The 23,665-nt window shown below is 36.6% G+C and overlaps 1 protein-coding gene across 1 annotated transcript in view; it reads left to right on the top strand.

Moving 5' to 3' along the window:
* Positions 1 to 23,665, top strand: part of LOC126374852 (hemicentin-1-like) — a 423,187-nt gene that overhangs the window by 143,608 nt on the left and 255,914 nt on the right. Inside the window, exon 3 of the mRNA XM_050021604.1 lies at positions 685 to 717. The gene's annotated coding sequence lies outside the window, so the exon portion shown is untranslated. The remainder of the gene's footprint in view (positions 1 to 684; positions 718 to 23,665) is intronic.

Raw genomic sequence — 23,665 nt, 5'->3', positions numbered from 1 at the left:
TAGTGATGACTTGATAAACATAATCAGAATTACTAAATATTTACTCGGTAAACAAAACTCTAAAATAATATCGTATTACCTGTTTGATTTCGCTGACAATTTTAGTAATGAGTATTCCTTTGTTGATATAAGCCATAAAAGATGGCGTTGTACAGATTTAACGTAATAATTATTAATGATAAACAAAACACTTACAGAACAAAAATATGAAAGCAACAAAAATAAAAGTAAAATAATATATTATTTTATACTTATTTTATACTTATTTTATGCTTTATTTTATACTTATTTTTTAATGTACAATATTAAAAATAAAATATTTTTTTTTTAAATAAAATTAAATAAAACTAAAACAAATAAACAAAACTTAAAATAAATAAATTATGTACAATTAACACTTAAACTAAACCTTAATTAAAAAGCCCGCCTCGAATCGTACCTGGTGCAAAAATGTACCCATAATGCTGGCTGCGTTTCCGCGTTGGACGCCAGCGATATGCGTTGCACCAGGTACGATTCGGAGCGGGGATCCGCTCCACTATTCTTGAGGTGCCGCCTCAACTCGCGCACAAGCAGCTATATCTTTGAACTTTTGAAAAAAAAAAACTTTTAACCCGTTTCAGACTTGATTTAACTTTAAATTCTAGAAAACAAAAACTAACAATCTCGTATCTTTTGTTACAGGGCCCAGTTTGCGACATTCGTAGCGTAAACTATGTAAGTATTATGACAAGTTTATTTATTTATTATTGACTTAGGTATTCGAGAGAGCCGTGGTAGCCCAGTTGGTAGAACGCTTGCCTCTCACTTTAAGGTCGCAGGTTCGAATCCAGCACATGCCTGAGCCAATGATTGTCGAATTTGTTTTCGAATTCATGTTTGGATCAGAAATGATTATCACGTGCGTGTGTAAAGGAAAACATCGGGAGGAAACCCACGTTCCCGAGAAATGCATTTTTGAAGGTATGTGACCTAACCTGCATTGGGCTGGTCAAATCTTCAGGTTAGGTAAGTGGACCCTGTGAAAAACGGGATGATGCTAGGGAGATGAGATGATGATTGACTTAGGTATTCACTACAGGATAATATAGCAATGCAATATGATAAAAAGAAGGGAAAAAAAAAAATAAAAAATGCGGTTGTCCCGAAATTGAATCTCGGTGTGCTCATCATCATCATCAGCCCATTAACGTCCCCACTGCTGGGGCACGGGCCTTCCCTATGGATGGATAGGGAGATCGGGCCTTAAACCATCACGCGGGCCCAGTGCGGATTGATGGTTATTAACGGCTGCTAATGCAGCCGGGACCAACGGCTTAACGTGCTCGTTTATTGGACGCCAGTTCAGAATACCTCGTTTTACAGACAACACACATTGACGTTTCGCATACGCGCATCTGGTGTGACGTCTGACACCATACGATTCAAGTCTATACTATGTTTGAGAGGGGGTGAGGTAAACTTAGCTTTTTTTATATAAATTCCTTTATTTAGCATAATAATAATTACATTTACAAAGCGATCTTATTCTACATCGTAAACAAACATAAATATAATTGTTGCCTAGGCTGACTCACCTCTATGAACATATAAACATACGTTTTACAATTATTTTTATTAAATGAAGTTACATTTGTAGAATTATATGTTACTTGTTATAAATATGGTACGACTTTTCAGATAAGTAGTACAAAAAAATATATTGATAGCTATAAAAAAAAACCACCTGATTTAAGTAAGTACATAACATAAACTGCCTATATACGTCCCACTGCTGGGCACAGGCCTCCCCTCAATCAACCGGAGGGGGTATGGAGCATACTCCACCACGCTGCTCCACTGCGGGTTGGTGGAGGTGTTTTTACGGCTAATAGCCGGGACCAACGGCTTAACGTGCCTTCCGAAGTTGGAGTCCGAGGTTACAGATGTAAGCCAGGTTCTAAGGACACGGGCTGGCGCCTTGTAAGTAAGTACAATCGTGATTAATTAACTTATAAATGAAATTTACACTGATGTTTGTTATGTTCGAGAGATAAACTTAGCTCTGACGGTGGTTGAGCGTTGCCGTTCTATAAGCATTATTCCTTATTCTATGCCTTTGCTGCAAGACAAGGGAACTATACGAACGCAAAGATAGAATCAACATTGAACTATATCAAAGAACAACGCCGTTCGCGTTGTAAAACTTTTATTGCTTTATAATGGTTCTATAACAAAGAATATCAAGAGGGCTTCCATAAAACGCTGGAATAAGTTATAAGCTTAACGAGGCGCTAAATAGTTATCGGTGAAGAATGATCAGTAACCAAACATGTACGTCTCACTGCTGGGCACAGGCCTCCACTCGATCGACTGGTAAGGGTATAATACTCCACCACGCTGCTCCACTGCGGGTTGGTGCAAGGCTTGATATACTTTCATCATCGTCAATTTAAGAGCCACGCTCTTGTCGGTGTAGCATTTTCCATTCCAGTCTATCAAATGCCAATTCCTTGACTTCCCTATAAGACGACGTTAACCTTTTCTTTAATCTGTTCCATGTAAGCTCTTCTTGGTCTTCCCCTTCCTCTATTTCCTTCTAGCTTTCTTTCTTTGATGTTTTTAATAAATTCGTCGTGCCTTATTAGGGGCCAATCATCTTGCCTCTTCTGTCCTCAATAATTCTCAGTATTTGTCTCTTTTCCCATACTCTTACTAGCACTTCCTCAATACATACGAAGACTACTTACTTACTTTGATATACTTTACGAAGCACGAAATCATCTTACTTTTCAACGGCCTCCGTGGTTCAGTGGTTTGAGCGATCGGCTCACGATCCGGAGGTCCCGGGTACAAATCCCGGTGTGGACATATCACGAAAATCACTTTGTGATCTCTAGTTTGGTTAGGACATTACAGGCTGACCATCTGATTGTCCGAAAGTAAGATGATCCGTGCTTCGGAGGGCACGTTAAGCCGCTAGTCCCGGTTACTACTTAATGATGCAAGTTAATAGTCGTTATATGAGCCAAGTCTTGCCTTTGCCGGCTCAATAGTAACCTTGACACCAGAGTTGATGGGGTTGGTAATTCACCTCACAACTCACACGATAGAGGAAGAATCTTACTTTTCCAGATCAAGTTCAAGTTCAAGGCTTTCTCGCCAAACAAAGGACAGTTTCACAAAGTGATATCATCATTATCCCCATCGGAAATCACTACACCATGGAATTTAATAGTCATTGATTTACCAAAACACCTAACATCCAAATGCCAAACCTTGTTTCGATTCAAAACAGTAAGTAACTTCTAAAGACAACATCGGTTGTAAAGCAGGCATCTCATTAAATATGTATGTTGTCAACACACTAAGCTTTCACACGGCCTCTTACAACTCCCAAATTTCTCTTTCAAAAGACACCATTTTGTTCACGAACGACTTATTTCCACTTGCTTTACTCTCTTAGGGTTCCGAACCTGCGAGGTATAAAGGAACCCTTTCTGCAATAAAGACATAAGAGACGTTTGTGACCGGAAATACATCTGCTCTGCTATTTACATTTTGGTATTTCCTTTACCAACCCGCAGTGGAACAGTGTTTCTTTTTTTTATTTATTATTATTACAAGTTCTTATACCTAATTTACACCACTATCCAAAACAGACCCAAAGAGCGTGTTAACGCGATAAATTGTTTTTAATGCAGTGTTACAGTAGCAACCCAAAAAGACCGAAGCCTGTGATAGGGTTAGCTACAAATTTCGTCTTAAAACAATGACATAGTGTGCTCCATACTCCTTCTGGATGATTGAGGGGAGGCCTGTACCTAACAGTGGAGCGTATATAGGCGGTTTATGTTTATTTTTTCAAAAAACCTAGGAATATCAGCCGAAGGTTTTCTGGAAGAGATGGCTTTTAGCGATAGGGCCGCTTTTGCCCACGTTAGTATAAGTTTTCCTGAATAATTCTTGTGTATGACATGAGTGTGTAATAAAGTTTTATATTATGGCACAGACCTCCCTTCATTTCGGAGGGGGTATGGAGCATAGTCCACCACGCTGCTCCACTGCGGGCTGGTGGAGGTGTTTTTTACGGCTAATAGCCGGGACCAACGGCTTAACGTGCCATCCGCACGGAATCAGCTTACTTTTTCGTACAGTCACGTGATTCAAGTCTGCAATGTCCCAAAACAAAGGACAGTCTCACAAATTCCTATCATAATAAAACTATATCTTTAAAATATCTAGTTCGAATTATGTTCTCACTTATATATGATCAAATAAAACGTGTCCGAGCAAAATGACGTAACCCTAAATTACCTCGTTACCAGAATTACGAGGTGTAATGGGCGTATCTAACCGGAGATAAAAGGTGGTAAATATTTGGATTTATTTACTTTCCATTAATGAAGAGCGGCCGAAAACTAGTTGTTTTGTCTTATTATGTCGGAATAGAGGATGTTGAGTAATCTATACTAACATTATAAATGGGAAAGTGTATGTGCGTGTCTGTTTGTATGTCCGTCTCTCATGGCAAGACGAAGCAACGTTCTGACGTGATTTTTAAAGTGAAGATAGTTGAAGGGATGGAGATTGTCATAGGCTACGTTTTCTCGTCCTAACCCCCCACTTTCCTGTTTGGTGGAAGTTTGTATTGAGCATTCCGCGATTTTCAAGGTAGAAATCTAAAAATTGGTATTGGTATCATTTTTTTTAAATCGGCCTCAAACCCATTAAGAAGGGGATACGATTTTGTATGAGTTTTTACGCAGTTTTAAAGGCAGGCGATGTTTGCCATCTGCGGCAAATCTACAATAAGTCACGTCAAAAAAAAGCTCCTTATCAATTTTTGAGTTTCATTTTACATAACATCAAACAATAGACTCTACTAGAGTTCATTAGCATCGAAAACCCGACTTAATTACCAGTTTATTCCCGTTTCACCCATTCATTTCCCCCGTCGTTTTACCCTACGTTGGGTCTAAATTATTTCCCGTCCTGAAAAAACAGTCTATTAAAGTCTTTTGACTTGTACCGCGAACAATTCCTTCTGGACGCTATAACGGTTCCCTTTGAACACCACCCTTTGTAAGGCCAATTGAATTAAACAAATAAATAAACAAAATACACTTTCGAAGCCACACTAATGAAACCCTGAAAGTGGTCGAAAAGGGAATGTACTGTTGGCAAAGAAGGAAAAATTGTAGTAGTTTTTGTTGAATGAAAGAATATTCGCGCGTTTTTAAAGTTTCCAAAGACTAGCAGTTAGAGCAATAGGCTCACGAGCTGTAGGTTTGAGTTCGATTCCTGTAAGGGACAATGTCGAAATCACTTTGTAAGACTGACCTTTATTCGATAAGGACACGGCAGACTTACATCTCCTGATTGACCGAAAAGTACGGTGATTTTGTGCTTCGGAAGGCATGTTAAGCCGTTGGTCTAAAAACCGTAAAACACAACCACTAACCTAAGTATGCTCTTATGGAGGACACTCCCTTCCCATTGATTGAAAGGCAGGCCTCTGCCCAACAGTGATACATTATGTCTATGTCTTATCATCACTATTACCTCTGAAACGTTCAAAATTAGGATAGGTAATTATTGTCCCCATAACATCGTTAAAGTCAAATTTCTTTTTCTCTTCAAGTGAGTTGTGAGTTCAGTGATCGACCAGTCCTGGTGTCAGTTATTCGAATCCAAAAATATGTTTATGCAGTAGGTAACATAGTTACACTTTGAATCGTCATTTTTTACATAACGAACGTCTCATCCGCCTGAACCTACTGCAGCTTCTCACAACTTGTATAGCTGGGGAAAAGAAAACTTAAGTTTTATACAAATTTGTCATTTGGCTGTCTAATATTAGGTTCCAGACGGTTAATCCCATGCATTCATATCCTGTAAATAATAAGTAACATTATAATAACCTTTATTACGAAGCCGGAACTGTATTTCGAAAAACCATTCTACGGTGTAATTGTTTGATAAAAGTTTTATTCATCGATGTATTTGTTTGGCAAAAGTTTTATTCGTCAATTCAGTTTCTGTTTAATTATTGTCTTAAAACTTGTTCAATGTAAAATTTTGAATGTCAATAAAAAAAATATTGTAATAAGATTTAGTGATTTTAGGGCTGCCGTTGACAGGCGACAACTCGGCGGACGAAACACGCCGCAACTGGAAACGTTGCCACCTGTCGGAGGTAGCCGTCGACGCATTGACTCTTCGACGCGTCGACGGCAGCCGTCGACAGGTGGCGACGGCTGAAGTAGCCTCTGCCGTTCACAACTTGCAGTTCGTCTGTAAGAATCCTAATATGCAGTTATTATAGATAGGGCATTGACATCTTATAAACAAATACAGTTACATTCGCTAAGGAGTTTTACTAAAACAGCGTTCGTAAAGTGTTGTAAAAACGTATACATTAAGTTATAAGTTCGTTCCCTCGAATTAAGATGTTATGACCCTTCAAATAAGGTACAATATCTGTTGTACAGTGTCGCTACACGTCGTCGCTTGTGACAAGATTTACCGCGGACACTTTTTTGAAGATTGTTTGTCTATTGGTAAAAAAAAACTGGGCACCCTCAGGCCTGTTGTCTTAAACATTGTACCGGGTTAGAGCCTTCAGCGCTCCCCATTTGTCGGCCAAGAGGTTAATGCCATCTGCGGCAAATCTACAATAAGTCACGTCAAAAAAAAGGTAAAAAAAGAAATATAGGTAAAAATATTATTATTTTTATTCGCTTACCAGCTGATATAATTATTGCTAACACGCCTTTATACCTTTGATACGAAGATTTATTTATTTTCAATTAAAACTCTTGCCGTTTTTGTTAACGGTACCAATTTCTTTCTCTTTGAATCACCGACCGTTCATTACTTAGAATCGATGTTTACATTCGACCTATTTTATTTTGTAATCGATAAGCGAATAACGATAAACGCTTATTGATAAAAGTGGTTTATTTTCAATCAATGTACGTACTTTAAAATATGTTAAAATAGCACAGAATTTATACAGTACTACGCACAGAAAGGACGATCACCTGAAGGCACGTTAAGCCGTTGGTCCCGGTTACTACTTACTGATGTAAGCAAGTAGTCGTTACATAAGCCATGTCAGGGGCATTTGGCGGGTCAATACTAACTCTGACACCAGGGTTGATGAGGTTGGTACTCCACCTCACAACCCATACGATAGAAGAACATTTGATTTGACGTCGGTTAAGACAATATCCATGACAATAACCAACATATCCATGTTTATAAAGCCCAGCTAACGTTTCATTACAATTTCAATTAGGATCGAAATACGTGCAGGTCTTAATTTTAAGGGCATGTGTACATACATTATAACACACCCAAGCCGAACAATTTGGTCGGCTTGACGAAGGTCTGACCCTCAGAGATTGAGACCACAAAAACTGCCCAAATTGCGGTCCTTGGCCCAAGGGACGTAACTCATGTACAACGCGTTTTCAAGCAACTTGAAAAGTTACTGTGATTTTACATTCTATTTGGCCCTGTTTTAAGTTTTCGCGTCCCCTGATGATTGAGGATTTACGGCGTTTTGTTGGTACACTTGTTCGCTATTTGTTTTTAGATTTGTGGGTCTTAAGTTATTTGGGAAGCCGCAAATAAATTGCTGCCGCATTATCTATGTCGTAACAAATATGTCTTACCACCCTACCATACATAACTAACTGTTTAAACCTCATCATCATCATCATCAATTTACGAGCCACGCTCTTGTCGGTGTAGCATTTTCCATTCCAGTCTATCAAAGGCCAATTCCTTGACTTCCCTATAAGACACGACGTTAACCTTTTCTTTAATCTGTTCCATGTAAGCTCTTCTTGGTCTTCCCCTTCCTCTCTTTCCTTCTAGCTTTCCTTCTATGATGTTTTTAATGAATTCGTCGTGTCTTATTAGGTGTCCAATCATCTTGCCTCTTCTGTCCTCAATAATTTTCAATAAACCTCACGTCACATAATAAAAAAATCTAAATAAAAAGAACTTTATTCACACAGTCATTTAACAATGTTATAATGAGATCTGCTCAGAAAGCAATCACAGATGCTAGTGTTGGGCATAATCTCGCTGGTTCCCAATTTGTTACTTATTTATGCACTATTAGATTGAGAGATAAAGTTAAATTTCACATTAAACACACAATCACATCACTAATAAAAAATAAACCAATTCTCAGTAGTACAGTCATGAGCAATATCATGTACCCACTTTAGAACCTTGTCGCACTATCATATTTGACATTTAATGAGACTTACGGTTTAATTTTTCAAAAAAGTTAATGTGACATGGTTTCAAAGTCTATACATATTAGTACTCGTGACCGTACAATGGGGGTGTTACATAGGCATAGGAACTAAAACATGAACATAAACAAAACCAGGGACCAAAACAAACAAACCAGAGACGAACTTAAGTATTTGACAGCCATGCAAAGTTCAAACGAATTGTATGATAATTGGATTCAATTTTGCTTGGCTGTCAAATACCACCCAAACGTTCATCCCTGGTTAATTTTTATTTGTAAGGTGGACAGGAATTGTGTCCTTTCTAACATGATGGATGATTGCTATGGGCGATAGGCTGGTACGCCATATTTTTTTTTATTAAGATGGGGTTTGTATTGCATGTTTAATAGTTATTAGCATCCCTAATAAAAAAATATTTAATGTTTATCCTGTAAATGTTTTGTGAATTTATGTGCAATAAAGTGTTTTATTATTATTATTATTAAAAGCGATGAAGGAAACCCACATTCCCGAGAAATGTATTTTCGGAGGTATGTAACCTAACCTGTATTGGGCTAGTTTTCCTTTCGCAGGTTGGAAGGTCAGACAGGCAGTCGCTTCTGTAATAAACCGGACCTGTCAAATCTTCAGGTTAAGTAAGCGGACCTTGTAAAAAAGGGATGATGCTATTTTATATAACCAGCAAAAAAAAACTTTTAATTTCATACTTACTCTATTTTACCGTAAAACATTAGAACTGTCTAAATGACTTAAATTTGCCGCTCTAGCGACTTAATTAGTGAAATTGCTCGAGGCTTGTACTAAGTTGAGCTTATTTGTAGTGAGATGAGTGATACTGCAGAACTGTAGTTATGTGTGAATGTTTATACCTCCCTTAATAATATAAGCTTCTGTTAGGAGGTCCTGATGAGCAGTTACGGTAACTGTACTAAGTTAACAAACTCTATACAAGGTATGTGACTAAAAAGGCGGTCATGAAATTGAAAACAAAAACGAAAATCATTTGTTCCAGCCCTTGGTGGGATTCTAACCTGCGACTTCAGAGTGATAGTCAGGCCTCCAACTGGACTACCACTGGATCTGATCGCTGTATGTAACTATTCTTATTTTACATTATTAAATGGCAAAATAGAGCCGTGGTAGACCAGTTGGTAGAACGTTTGACTTTCACTTTGAGAATCAGAATCAGAATCATTTATTCATGGATAAACTTGTTGAAGGTCAATGTAACATTTTTGAATTTACGTCATTTCGCAAGGTGTTATGGCTGAGGAGAAGAAATGACAAGAAACTGCAACAGCAACACATCTTTTAAATCAATGAGGGTACATTACAAGTTATTTAATAACTAGAGGAACACATTCAATACCAGACATTTTTATCATTTAGGTAATCATTAATCTTATAATAGGCTTTTTTACATAAAGTAAGCTTCACGTGAGCTTTAAATTTGTTCTCTGACAAGAGATCGTTGGAATGTCAGACAGGCAGTCACTTCTGTAAAAAACCGGACCTGTCAAATCTTCATGTTAGGTAATCGGACCCTGTAAGAAACGGGACAGCACTGGGAGATGATGATGATGAAATTGGAGGTGATTTTACGGGTTATAGCCGGCACTTTTTCAGACAATTCAAGCCTGAAAGTCGTTACCAAACTGTCAGTAAATGACAGTACTTTAAAGTGATATCGACAATGTCCACATCGTGAATCGAACTCGGACCTCTAGATCGTGAGCCTAACGCTCTAACCACTAGACCACAGAGGCGGTTTAATAAATAAATTCAATTGTTAAAACGCGTGTTCCAGTAGCTGGCGGTAACCATAATCTCTTTATTGGTATAATCATAAAATTCCACACGGACAGCGGTAAGCCTGTGTCATCACAGATAATTTTAATATAAATTATTAATAATTTACACTTTTATTACTATTGTTATCCATTTTAGAGGAATTTTATTGCCATAACGACATCATTATCGATTTTTGACACAAAAAAACGTAATGTGACTGATTTGACAGTTAAAGATAAGAAAAGATATAAACAAAACACGTTATTTCTCACATGAGCATAATATAGGCAACTTTATTGCTAAAATCAATCACTTCCAGACAATCTTTATGTTAGGATGAGGACGTGCGATGTATGTACTGCTGATATGACAGTTTTAAGCGCTGCGTTAGGTATGTATGTATGTAGTATGACAATCATAATACATACATACATACATAAACTCACGCCCATAATCCCTAATGGGGTGGGCAGAGCCACAAGTAATCAAAGACAACTTGCAGCCACTGTTGATACGTTCACACAATCATAATAGACAATCATAATAGTTGTAAGAAAGAAAGAAAGAAACGTTTAAAAGAAGATTTGAACGTTTGAACAAAGATTTTAAATTGATACAAAGTGGAATTTTCCGTCACAAAAGCATGGAACTAAAAATTTAAAAAAAAGCACCAAAATTTTTCATAAATCTTTCGATAGGAAATTCCACATGATATCAACTCAGAATCATTGTCTGAATCATCCATCCCCCTTAGTATTAATTACGGAGTCACTAACACCCGCACGTACATGTATGGCTACCAATATGTTTTTACTTAAATAAAATAAACAAATTCAAAATATTTTTATTCAGTAGGTAACATTGTTAAAATTTCAGTCGTCATTTTTATATAACGAACGCCTCATTGTTTATAAGGGAGAATTTCGGAGAAATCATAATGGACTCATATTTTCGGAGAGCAATATTTCCGCATATTTTTTTTACTGCGTACTAGGTACCTATTTATATTTTATTGCGCCCGGCGTCTTAATTATGATGGGTGCTTTGTTAAAGTCAACATAAAAGAAATACCATCTCCTACACAGATCGACCTTCCATTCGATGGCCTATAATATTAGCAAGGATATAAATAAATATATTCATTCATAATATCACGTGAATTATTACGTACCACAATTGATATTCTCTACAGGGAGTTAGTGACATCGTAACGAAAAGTTTGAGGGATGATTCAAATCATGATTCTAAGTTGATATCAAGTGGAATTTTCCAATCGACAAATTATAGAATGGCAAATAATTGGAAAAACATATTTAGAAAAATCATGAATTTTGCGCCGGAAAATTCCACTTGATATTTACTCAGAATCATGGTCTGAATCCTCCTTTAAAGTTTTCGTTACAATGTCACTAACACCCTATATAGAAGAAGATTTTTGAGACAGAATAGTGAAGTGTGTGTAGTGAGTTGTGGATCTTGCAGTGGATGTACTTCAGACAACCCCATTGGAAACATAGCCGTGAACTTCTGTTATGTGGTCTCATCAATCGTGATAGTATTACAAAGTCTTTGGTCTTTATGATAACGTGCAAGTTGCCTTTTCTTGTAAAAATGATTGTTTTTAAACACAAACATTGTTTAGTTTCTAAAAAAATATCTGTTTTATTCTTCTGCATATCGATTGTATTTTGTCGTTTTCTTCTCTTCTGAATTTCGCTCTCGTTAGGAAGGATTGATCTCTTAGGTTTTTTTTTACGTTTTTTAGTTTTCCTTTTGTGCAATTTTTCAGTTTTCTTCTTATCGTTTGTCAGGGTTATTATTGAGCAGCCAAAGGCCCCTGACATGACTCATGTAACAACTACATACTTACATTAGTAAATAGTGACAGTGACCAACGGCTTAACGTGCCTTCCGAGAATAAATATTTTTTCTTTCTTTCTTTCTACTTTACGGACAATCAAGTGATCGGCTGATCACAAAGGGATTTTTGTTATTACAGGCTTGTAATGTCCTAACCAAACTAGGGATCACAAAGGGATTTTTGTGACATGTCCCCACCGGTATTCGAACCCGGGGCCTCCGGATCGTGAGCCCAACGCACACCCACTGGACCTAGCAAGCCGTCAATTATAGATTTATTCAATAAAAGTGTCATACTTTTTGTTTTCTATTTTATTTCCGTCGATTTGCTGCCGACCATTTATATCGTGGGTCTCAATTGCTCTGATGATTTCTAACACGTCATTACATAATTATATGCATGTATCTTTGAGCATAGACCACACACGACTGCATTTCCATATTTCCCGATAATCGATACAATGGTTTTTCGACCGCCTATCGCCTCCTGAATATTGAACAGTATAAATTATCAATAACTACGGAACGGTCGGTGGCCAAATTGCCAATTTACATAGCCAATTACTGACGAACTTTGGTATTGGAAGCTAGATGTAGAAGCTGTTGGATCAGAGTATATAGTCTGTAATCTATCAACATGAGGCGCAATGTCTTAAAAATTCGTAAGACCGAATTCATGTCCTTTTAAAATCCAAACCCCACTTTTGTGTCTGGAAACATTGATTTACCACTACCGTAAATACAGCGCTTGATACAAAAATGCGGCGAAAACTTGGCGCTTGTTTAGCTATACATTCGTACACAGCGACATCCAATAAAATCTTGTCAAATTAAGAAAGTACGCATCGTCTTATTACATGCATTAGCGTGTGGTGCTTCGTAACGCGGTCGGGTTATACTGCAACTCTGATTGACCGGGAGAAATTAAAATGTTTATACTATGATAACGTTAACATGCACGATGTCATTACTTATTAGAAATATAATGTTCCATTCTTCTTTTTTCGCTTTGACCTTCTGTTTTTGCAAGTTTTTACCACGCACTTCCCCGTGTTGCCAGTTCGGCAACTAATCGCGCTCTGACGTGAAGAACTGTCAACGTCGCTATTTTAACAGTAACTTTGCATCCCACTTTTTGAGCGCTGATGTTCAATCTACGGTAGAAGTAAATCTATGTCTGGATATCTCAGCCGAAAGAGGTTAAAACTGTGATAGTGTTGAGATCGTTGTGAGTTCAATAACCGACCTCATCAACCCTGGTGTCAAAGTTACTACTGCGCCTGGTTTGAATCCTCACAGTGGATTTACGAGTATACCTACCTTGGTTTTCGGATTCATCTATGGGTCATAAATCGGCATCACGTGCTTAACTGGTAAGCATAACGAATGCTTGCTGATCGGATCACCATTCAGTAACCACTCTATTACTATTCCGTTGCATTTCGAATCAACGTTATACTAGGTTTCTAGCATTTGTAAATAAAATTATGTCCCTACCTACTTCTTGCCGTCTTATTGAGAAACGTACATGCGTCTTTTTGGTAACTCTATATTTTTTATGATTAAATTAAATTAAAAAATAAATTTAATTTAATTTTAAACTTTATTTAAACTTTAAACATTGAGACCATATTTTTGGATGGATTGAAAATAGCTTGTCAGTTGCGAATTTTTTTTCATATCCTTAGGTTATCCTGATTTTTATTATTAAAAAAAAAATGTGTTTCCTTACGATGTTATTATTTATTATTTGAGTGTAAAAGGGGTCGAGCTGTTGCAGACCAGCAACCTAGGAGAATCCATTGTGACTTTACGATGTTGGTGTATTAACTAACGTTCAAGGGCAATGTACGAAGAAGAAAATAAAATTAAAATGTATACTTATAATATCTTCAAACTTTCTCTGTCAACATGAAAGCGTAATTACAAACCACTGTCAGAATTTTCAGAAACAAAAGATATTCCGAGTTCAGCTCAGCTCAGTTATGAAAACTTAAATATTTCCCCACAAAGGAAATTCAGAAGAGAATGGCAATTGAGAATTTAAACGAAGAAAAATCTCGGACTCGCCGCGTAGTTTCAAAACTGCATGAGTGCTGAGCGCTGGGACCCAGAAGACTTTATCTGTCATAAATTATATTATTATTGCTATTGGATATCGATTTTAAAGAAGATTTTTGTTTTGTTTTTTGTTTTTTCCTGTTTGTGCAATAAAGTATTTGTTATGTTATGTTATGTTAAGAAGTAGGAAACAATGATTGTAAGAATCTTTGTTGTTTGTAAGATACAAAGGTACAGAGAGACAGAAATCATATTTATGTAACGAGGTAAACAAAGCAACTTATCAGAAGCAATTACCAGAAGAATATTTGCAGTCGCTTTTATTAATTATAAGTCCTAAAACAGACATGATGAACCGTATCTAGACAGGTTTTTAAAAAGTTTATAATGTTAAATAAATAGTTGTTATCTGTTACTACATTGCTAATGGTGATAGAAACTCTGAATTGAATATATAACCAGACCTTGCAAGATGCTGTTTAAAAAAAATGAATTTCCACAAGACGTATCATATTGTCAAACAATATTGTGTCAATACGCGTTTCAAATTCTTGTGAAGAAAGAGGCGTTTTATTATTTAAGAGACAACATGAAAATTTTATAAGCAACAAGCTTTCAGACTGACACACTTTGTGGTTCATTCCAGTAGATACTTGATACTGAACAATACGTGAAAAAATAAAAAAAAAAAATGAAAATGAAAATATTGTTTATTGTATCCGATATAGGACTTAATTAGGTACATTCATTTAATTATAAATACAGAGATATATTCAAACTTAGACCCAAATAAATTCATCTCTTAAAAACTGAGCAGAGGTCCCCAAACTAGGCAGAGTCTGTATCTTGGGGAACCAAATTACAATTAGGTTGCTGAATTTGTACGAATAAGGTAAAATGAAATGTAGGTATACTAAAATTTAGGTTTACAAAGTTTCCCAAAATTATCACTAAAATTAACTATAACTTATATTAGCCAAATTAACTTAACTAACGTAGTATTGAAAAGTCTTTTCTTTTATAAATATTATAATATTTGTTAATTATTATATTAAGTGGTCTCAACCCAGAGGCGTCTACATATTGATAGGTTCTACAATTTCTCTAAAGTTAGCCCGTTTTCACAGGGACCGAAGAAGATTTTACAGATCCGGTTTCCTACAGGAACGGCTGCCTGATTAACTAATACCGATAAAAATAAGCAACGTATGACCTATTTTAGATTACTTCTAGGTACATTATAACTGCTTAATTATAAACACAAATTATCAGCTACAAACTAAAACACCATTCTCTGTGGTGGCTCTGGAGGTCCAGATTCAAGTGGACCAGGTAAAGTACTTAGGCTTTATAATTGACTCCGGATTAACATGGTCACCACACATTCATTGGTTGTGTGAACGGCTATCTTCGGCGTGCTTTGCTCTCTCGAGGCTGAGACCGAGCCTATCCGATGAGAATATGATGAAAGCATACTATGGATACTTTAATTCAATACTGACGTATGAAATTGACATGTGGGGTAACTCAGCTGACCGCGAATTGCCATTCAGAAGACAAAAATGTGCACTACGCATAATTGCGAAAGTACCTTGGGATCATCCCGCCCAAGACTTGTTTATAAAATATAATATACTAACCTTTCCTAGTATTTATATATTGACTGTTGCAAAGTATATGAGACATAATATCAGTATATTCCCTACTATAGCTCAGATGCGTAATAGTGACCGTCCTTTACGTCGAAGCGGTGGTGACTTGTTGTTTACTCGAAGGACGAGATGCCACAAAACTGGCAGGCTCTTGGATGTGATTGGGCCACAAGTGTACAACGCTATACCCAGTGATATCAGGGGTGCGCCCAGCGACGCATGCTTTGGAAATAAATTAAAACATTATTTGGTTCATAAAGCCTATTATGACTTAACAGAGTTTCTCAATAATATAAAATTAGGATGACGACAATATAGCGATGTAATTTGTATATTGTTATGATTTTATTGTGATGTAATACTGAAATACTGTAAAGTAATCTATATAATGTGTACCTACTCATCGAAATATTTGTTGACGTGTAATGTTTATTATGAATAAAGAATTGAATTGAATTCAATCACGAATGAGGTTATCGTCGGAAGCCTAAGACGTTGCCGGTTAAAATACCTTGATTGTCTGAAAATGTAAAATGACTCCGTGCTATGGAAGACACGTTAAGCTGATCTTACTTTCGAACAATGGGGCAATCACCCTGTAATGTCCTAGTCAAACTAGGGATCACAAATGGATTTTTTAGTTTGTATATTTCCACTGAGATTTAAACATGGGACCTCCAGCTCAGGAGCCCAACGCTCAACCACAGGACCACGGAGGCCGTCAATTGTTGAAATTGATGACTTGGGACTCTTCTCAGCTTATTTGGAGTTCTTATTCTATTCTCTCGTGGTTGGTTCATTTATTGGGCCGCCATAGGCTCCTGACATGGCATGTTTTGGAGTTCTGGAGAATTTATGTAAACCAAATTTAATTCTAGTTTTACCGCATGCACTCCACAGATCGTATGCGCAACTTTGTTATTAAGCTACAGAATGTGCTTCGTTCGAAATTCATTAAATTTTTCCACGAAAGGCCTTCTCCTTTCATACCGGGACTGTAGGCACAATTACACTATATTTTTGCAAGGCAAACTGTGCTGCTTACACAATAGAATCAGTTTGTTTGCGCAGTGAAGAATGTTATTGAAATAGTAAACTTGAAATTGGGTTGCTATGTTGGTACTATGTAAATCACTCCGTTTGAAATAGAAAGTAACCTTGTTTCTGTATTACAGGGCTGCAATAAATTTTAATAAGTAAATTTAACTTACGAGCTGTGAGCATAAAAATTTATTCTTCTTGTATCGTGTGGGTTGTGAGGTGACTTTACCAACCACATCAACCCTGGTGTCACGGTTATTATTGAGCCGCTAAAGGCCCCTGATAGGACTCATGAAGTTTATTCATTTGAATGAGGCTGCCACTAGTTATATAAAAACTATTTTTTTCTTTCGATTTATATCTTTTCTCTCAATGCACATCAACCAATATGCTGCTGGTTTTACTTTGTCATCATAAAATCACCACCGAAGGAATTCTTTAATAGTAGCCTGGAAGAAATTTCTGTAGAACGTTAAGTCCGTCATTATTGTTGTCTTTCTTGTGTAAGTTTGAAATGTTTATTGTGTTGTAAGCCAGAAATCCTTGTACACTACTTCTACATAACAAGACATAGCATAAGCCTGTACCTCCGAAGAGGTAGGCAGCGGTTTAGATGTAGTCCTCGCTAGCTGTATTTGAGTCCCATATAATAGGAGGCTAATATTGGCTTGATCGTCGTGGAGATCCTTGGGGGAGGCCTATGCCCAACAGTGGGCGTCGTACGGCTGATGATGATGATTGACACTGGGGACATTCATAAAATGGAATGCTGAATAAAATGGAATTCCAAAAATGGAACTCATAAAATGGTGTTCCAATACTCAATACTCCAATAATCGGGAATGTGGGTTTCCACACGACGTTTCCCTTCACCGCTGATAATAATGACCAAATCACTTTAACCTCCTAAGGCCAAGATTTCCAGACACAATAGTTAAACAATGGGATTTGGAATTAAAAAAACATTCGGTCTTACGACTTGAAAGCAAAATTATGTAACAATTATAGTTATTTCCGTCCCTAGAAATATTTAAAAGAAGAATGTGACTAATGGTTCCAATTATTATAATAGTCGCTACATTTTTTACAGTTTTGATCAGTTACAGTTCAAAACTGTTTATGCTTCATTGACCTTTTGTGTCAGCGATACAAAATTCCATGAAACCATTTCCAATCGACAATTACAATGGTAATTTGTTTTTCACGTTCTAACCTTTTGAGCAAAAGGACAAAGGATGTCCCAATTTCAATCATTTATTGTTTCAACTGAGACAGTTCGTTTGTAGCGGTCAATAATGGACAATTTCAAACAAATATTTAATGACTCGTAGATAAAAGGCAAACAAACTCTTTATGTTGTGCCTATTTTGATAGTAGCCTGTATTACGGGGAATGCTCTGAAGAATTGTCTGCCCTTATCCCACCCACCCTCTTCCGGCACAGGACCACACGAGTTGGCCAACGATGCCGCGCTTTACCGTGGAAGAAATTCTATCACGCACAAAAAAATTCGGCAACTCCTATCTTTGCCGCACCATTAAAAAGTGGAACGGGTTGCCGGCCCAAGTGTTCCGTCCTTCTTACAATATGGGGTCCTTTAAGTGAAGCGTGAAGAAGCACCTAGTAGGCCAGTATGATAGTCGCAACTGATTTGAAACTGACTCATTGCGTTGCTTTCCAGTTGCTACTGCAATTAGGCCTTCTCTATGTTTACCATCAGGCATAGTTGAGCTAACATACTTGGCCAATAAAAAAAAAAACAACTTCTTATACTCTCGTAAGATCTAACCCACCCTCAAAAAAAAAAATGCAACCTCAAAAAAATGCCACCAAGTTTTAGGTCTTTAAAAGCCTTAATCCGATCTTCATGATAATAGTTACTTACCTAATAAAAGTTGAAAATGTTAATTTCAAAGAAGGTTGATTATATACCGGAGAAAAAAAGAGGATGTCCGCTTTGAAGTACCTAAGTGTTAAAATTATCGATCAAAAGCTATAGTAAAGTTATCCATCATAAGTATAAATAATAATAATAATAATATTTTCTATCTATTTGCAGCTAAGACTATATTTAGTGTTTCGCAAAAGTCCATGGCAACAATAAATGTTCAGTCATTAAAGACACCAAACTAAACATAAATAAAACAGTTGTTAACAAAGCCTAAGGCCTACGCAAGAGCGATTGTCAAAAACAGATACAACTTGAAACTTCGCCGAATTTCCCGGAAATTTCTCGAATGTTCTCGTAGATTCTCGATTATTTACTATTTCCGCGCTACCGGATACCTTTGTGTCGAGTTTCATTCAAAGAGATTAAACGCAGACCTGAGGAAAAAAGATGAAACAGACCTCTATTTACAAGGCGTCGAAATTATGTTCCACCTGTCAACAAACGGTTTTATTAATGTTTTATTAAGGTCCATTTTAATTTCGTCTCAGGAGCTCAAAGGTGCTAATTGCAATTGACTCCGCTAATATTAGGTACGCATCTTGGTGTCACATTTAATCAATTTGTGAGTTGGTGTTGTTTGATGACTTATATAACCTAATGATTTGACAGGTAAGTGTTTTTTTAATAGAAGCGACTGCCTGTTTAACCTCTCAACTCATGAAGGAAAAATCAGCCCAATACAGGTTAGGTCGTATACCTCCGAAACGATCTTAGGAATGTGGGTTTTCTCACGATGTTTTCCTCCACCTCTGAGTACATGATAATTATGTATGATCCAGACATCACCATCACTAATTTAAGAGCCACGCTCTTGTCGGTGTAGCATTCTCCATGCTACTTGTTTAGGGAAAAATAGGGCAGTAGTTTCCCTCTTGACTTCCCCCCATGATCCAGACATGAATTTGCAAATAATTGGATTAGGCACCTGCTGGGAGTTAAACTTGTGACCATTGAGTCATAGTCAAACGTTCTTGTTGCATTACATTTATTATATTGCAATGTAGGTAGAGCCACAAATCATCTCTTTTCCTTTTTGTTTAATGTATGGAATATAAAATTATCAATATAGTCTTAAAAGTACAGACCATTGATCTTCGATATTCTCTGCAAAACGGCGAAGATTCTTGCTAAAATGATCAGTCTCAATCAGCTATTAAAACAGTAAAATTACATCAAAACCACCAAGAAGGCTGACTCAAAGAACTCTTTATTAATATAAACACTTTCCCCCACTTCGCCAACTGAAAAATCGTTTCCATTCAAAGTTTTCGGAGCGAAGCCCTCTGGAACAAAAGCTGGTGGGAAACAAAAGATTCGACCACTATAAAGAACCACGGATCTTTTACCTTCTTTATTGTTACCTAACCTTTTCCCGCTGATCCACTTTCATTTAATAACCTTTTCTGCGATGTAGCACGCAAAATAGGATTTTACATCCCATCGTTCGGCAATTTTGTTAAAAGATGTTCCTTTGAAAAGTGCTTGTTTATAAGTTTTGGAGGTATCAAGTCTTGCCCAACTGGTCGCGAAAGGGAAAGCTGCTTATTTTTACTTAGCATTTTTTCAGAGGAAACCATCTGTATGATGTTCTTTTCGAGGGTCTGCTATTTATGTTTTATCGTTTTGTTGTAAGCATCGCTAAGCAAATGCCTGTTGAGCTAATAGAATCTAGGTGGACCTTTAGGAAAAAACACATGTTTTTATTTGTACAGATACTGTGTAGGTTTAAATGTTCTTATTGTTTATGTTTATTTGAACATGTCTTGTATATTTCGGAAAAATAATGTTTGATATGAATGATATAGGCCTAATCACTAGGAAGCCCGAAACCAGCCGAAACGTATATGTCTTAACTAATCCAACGTAGGCAACATAAATTCAATCAGAAATTTCACAAAGACGTAACCCAACAATGATTCTCAAAGGAATAGAACAGCTGTCTCACCCAACACCCTTGGAAGAGAAAATAATTCGGGTGTCCATAAAATCGTTAAGTTGATGCCATTTTGTGCTCACTCGAGACTAGGAAACTGTCCGAGCATTAGTGACCAAAATTTACGCGCCCGATTTAGGTGCCACTCGAATTTCAATGAAATGGCCGAAGGCGCAGACCGTAAAAACCTAGAAGACCCATTCGTAAAATTGAGGTAGTTTTGAGATAGCTGCCCGAATAAGGATGATGCTTTTCAAAGTAAGATTGGCAGTAAAGTTGGATAGGACATGAACCAAAGAGCAGGATTTTATGAGTTGAAGATACACGATACAAATTTAAGGTTACTTACTTACGGAAAATTAATGAAAGTATATTTGATGATTTTATTAAAATCAATATTTCAGTTTACAGTGTAATGTTTTGTCTCAGTGCTGCATTATTATGTTGACCTAATTGATTTCAAACTTAATTTCTAATCTTTAAGACCAGGAAAGTAAAATGCTTTCTATTGCATATAAAATTTAATTTGATAACTCATATGCTAAGAAAAGAAATCAACCAGTAATTCTGAAGTCACAAAAGTCAAGAAAATAAACCTAACCTCATAAATCATAATATGAAAACAAACGTGCTTGGTAAGGGTGGTACAATGTTAATGGAAGAATAATAATTTGGTTGACTTGCCGAATTACTCGTTCAAGGTCAAAATGTCTCATTATTTTAGGTATGAAATGAAAATACAAGTCTAGACTTTGGAGAAATATACTTTCAAAATGGGCTTAGATTTACTTGTCTTCGAAACGTTATGTAAGGCTTCTTTCAGAGGAAATTTTAGACTTCCAAATTAGTCAAGTTACAGTTTCAAGACTTTTAGCTGAGTACCAAAGGCATGGAGTACATAGTTGGCAACACGTTTTTTTCCAAGAATATAGTTTATTTAATCTTTCTGATGTGTATCAGGATCACTTGTCGTACTATTATTTATCAGATAATCTTCCCAAAGTTACACCCAGCGCCCTATTTCTTCCGCCCCTATCTATTCGTTTCCTAGTTCAAGGCTACCCAAATTTCCTCCGTAGCATTGTCGGTAATAAACGGATTTATCAGCAAATCCTTTCTGTTTGACTGTTCGGTTCATTACCATCCTTTTTCTCCGATCATCTTCTTTGAATGGACGATAGTATTTAGGTTTACGACCGAGCGCGACGGTGTTTGGAAAATAATTTGCAAAGTTTTATGATATCAATAAGGATGGGTTTATTTGAAGATACTTGTAGAAGTTTAGTTAAACTAGATGGACACTGATAAGTTTAAATTATTATCTACAAGTTTCTGTGTTAAAAACAAAAACATTTACATCTTGATAATGTATGTTAATAATTATTGTTTCGTCACGTAGCTAAAACATTATTATGTGCTTAATCTAGCAACTAACATCCTTTCTAATTTTGCAAAAAGCAAACACTAAAACATTAAAAAAATACCGGGTTGTACACAGAATAACAGAAAAATCGATTTGTATACTGAATGCCTGCATGGCCCAAATGGGATGAAAGCTTTTCAAACTCATAAATAGAACGTCAGTCTCTCCCAAAAATACGCAAAAGTTGTTACTGTAAATAAAAGTGCTTTGTAAAAGTAATGAAAGAATAAAGATAACTAATCCAATACAACGCAATCATTTTGATTAGAAGTATAAAAGAGGCGGTGCAAAGGTGAATGTAACTTAGTCTGACAACCTCGATTGAGATTAAAAAACTTCCCAAAGGCTGCGGTTGGAAAAAAATTAATGAAATTTTCAGAAAGCCACCACGATGACCGAAAGGAAGGAAGTTTATCAAAGTATTTTCTCTGTTGCGGATAGGCAATTAAGAAATTCAATTTTGAGTAACTTTGTCCCGGAATCGCTGGTTACTGAGTTGATTAATCCGGGTTCGGTTTTGTAGAGGAAGGTTTTCAAATCAACCTGTGTGGGATTACTGACAAGTCGGTCGGGTCAGATGGATTGTGGGGTCACGGGTTCCTTGGTTGTCTCGCAAACTGATAGGTTGGTCGGGACGAAGTCGTATTGTTGAGTCTCTCTTTACCCTTCCGATAACATGTTTGTGTTTGCGTGTTCTGAGAGCAAATGTTTACAATAATGGTAAATTCGGGCGTATTATTGGGAAATTACCTACAAGCTTATGATATATTACAGACTTTGTTTGATAAGGGTTAAGAAATGATGTTGTCGAGTAATTTACAGATAGGTATAATAAACAATTATTTTCTGTTCAGTTTGTAAAATTCTAGCATATGAAGGTGGTCAAGAACAAGAAGTAAAATAGAATGGAAGGCGTGACTTAAATATTAAAAAAGTAATGTCAATTGAATTACTTTTTTTACGATTGAGAATTGTCAAACCAAATGAAAAAGAAGTTCGCTGCGTCAGAATCACCCCATTTATATCGCTACATATAATGCCTTCACTGGTATGTCCTGAACCAACGTTATTCGAGTAATATCTCTCGTTTCTGTATAAACACGTTTCACCCCTATATCAGATACAGCCCATTCTTCCATTCTTCTCAACGAGCAAGTAAGTAGGCCATAATTGAAACAACATGATTTATTCCCACCTCCCCGTTTCCACCGAATTTCGTTTAGAAAGGGTTTCCTTAGAATAAAAAGGGGGGTGGTGAATTATAGCCTTTTAAATTCTTTCTCTCTGTTATCGTAGCGACTTTTTTTCTTCGTGATAAAGAAGATTACACCATTTATCTTTTTGTGACCTACGAGCTGTTATCTGATTAGGAATTTCCAAAAGTGTCCAACAAATTGTACTTTGTTAAGCTGTTCCGGCAGCAGATTGTCACAAGTTACGAATTTTAAGGCGGCAATTAGGCAGTTTTGTTGAAATTCTTCTGTCCTCTTGGTCAATTATTGTTTATTTATTTACAGATGAATTATGCAATGAAAATTAAATCAATAGTGTCTAAAATGACATTTAGAAAAATATATTCATATATTATATCAAAATGGATAAATACGAGTACGTAGTCTTTGGACTGGGGCATCTATTTACAAGGCGCCTGCTCGTCTCCTTAAAACTTGGCTTACTTTTATAGCCTCGGACTCC

Source organism: Pectinophora gossypiella, chromosome 18 (assembly GCF_024362695.1).
Source record: "Pectinophora gossypiella chromosome 18, ilPecGoss1.1, whole genome shotgun sequence".
Classification (NCBI taxonomy): domain Eukaryota; kingdom Metazoa; phylum Arthropoda; class Insecta; order Lepidoptera; family Gelechiidae; genus Pectinophora; species Pectinophora gossypiella.
This window is presented reverse-complemented; position numbering and strand designations above follow the sequence as displayed.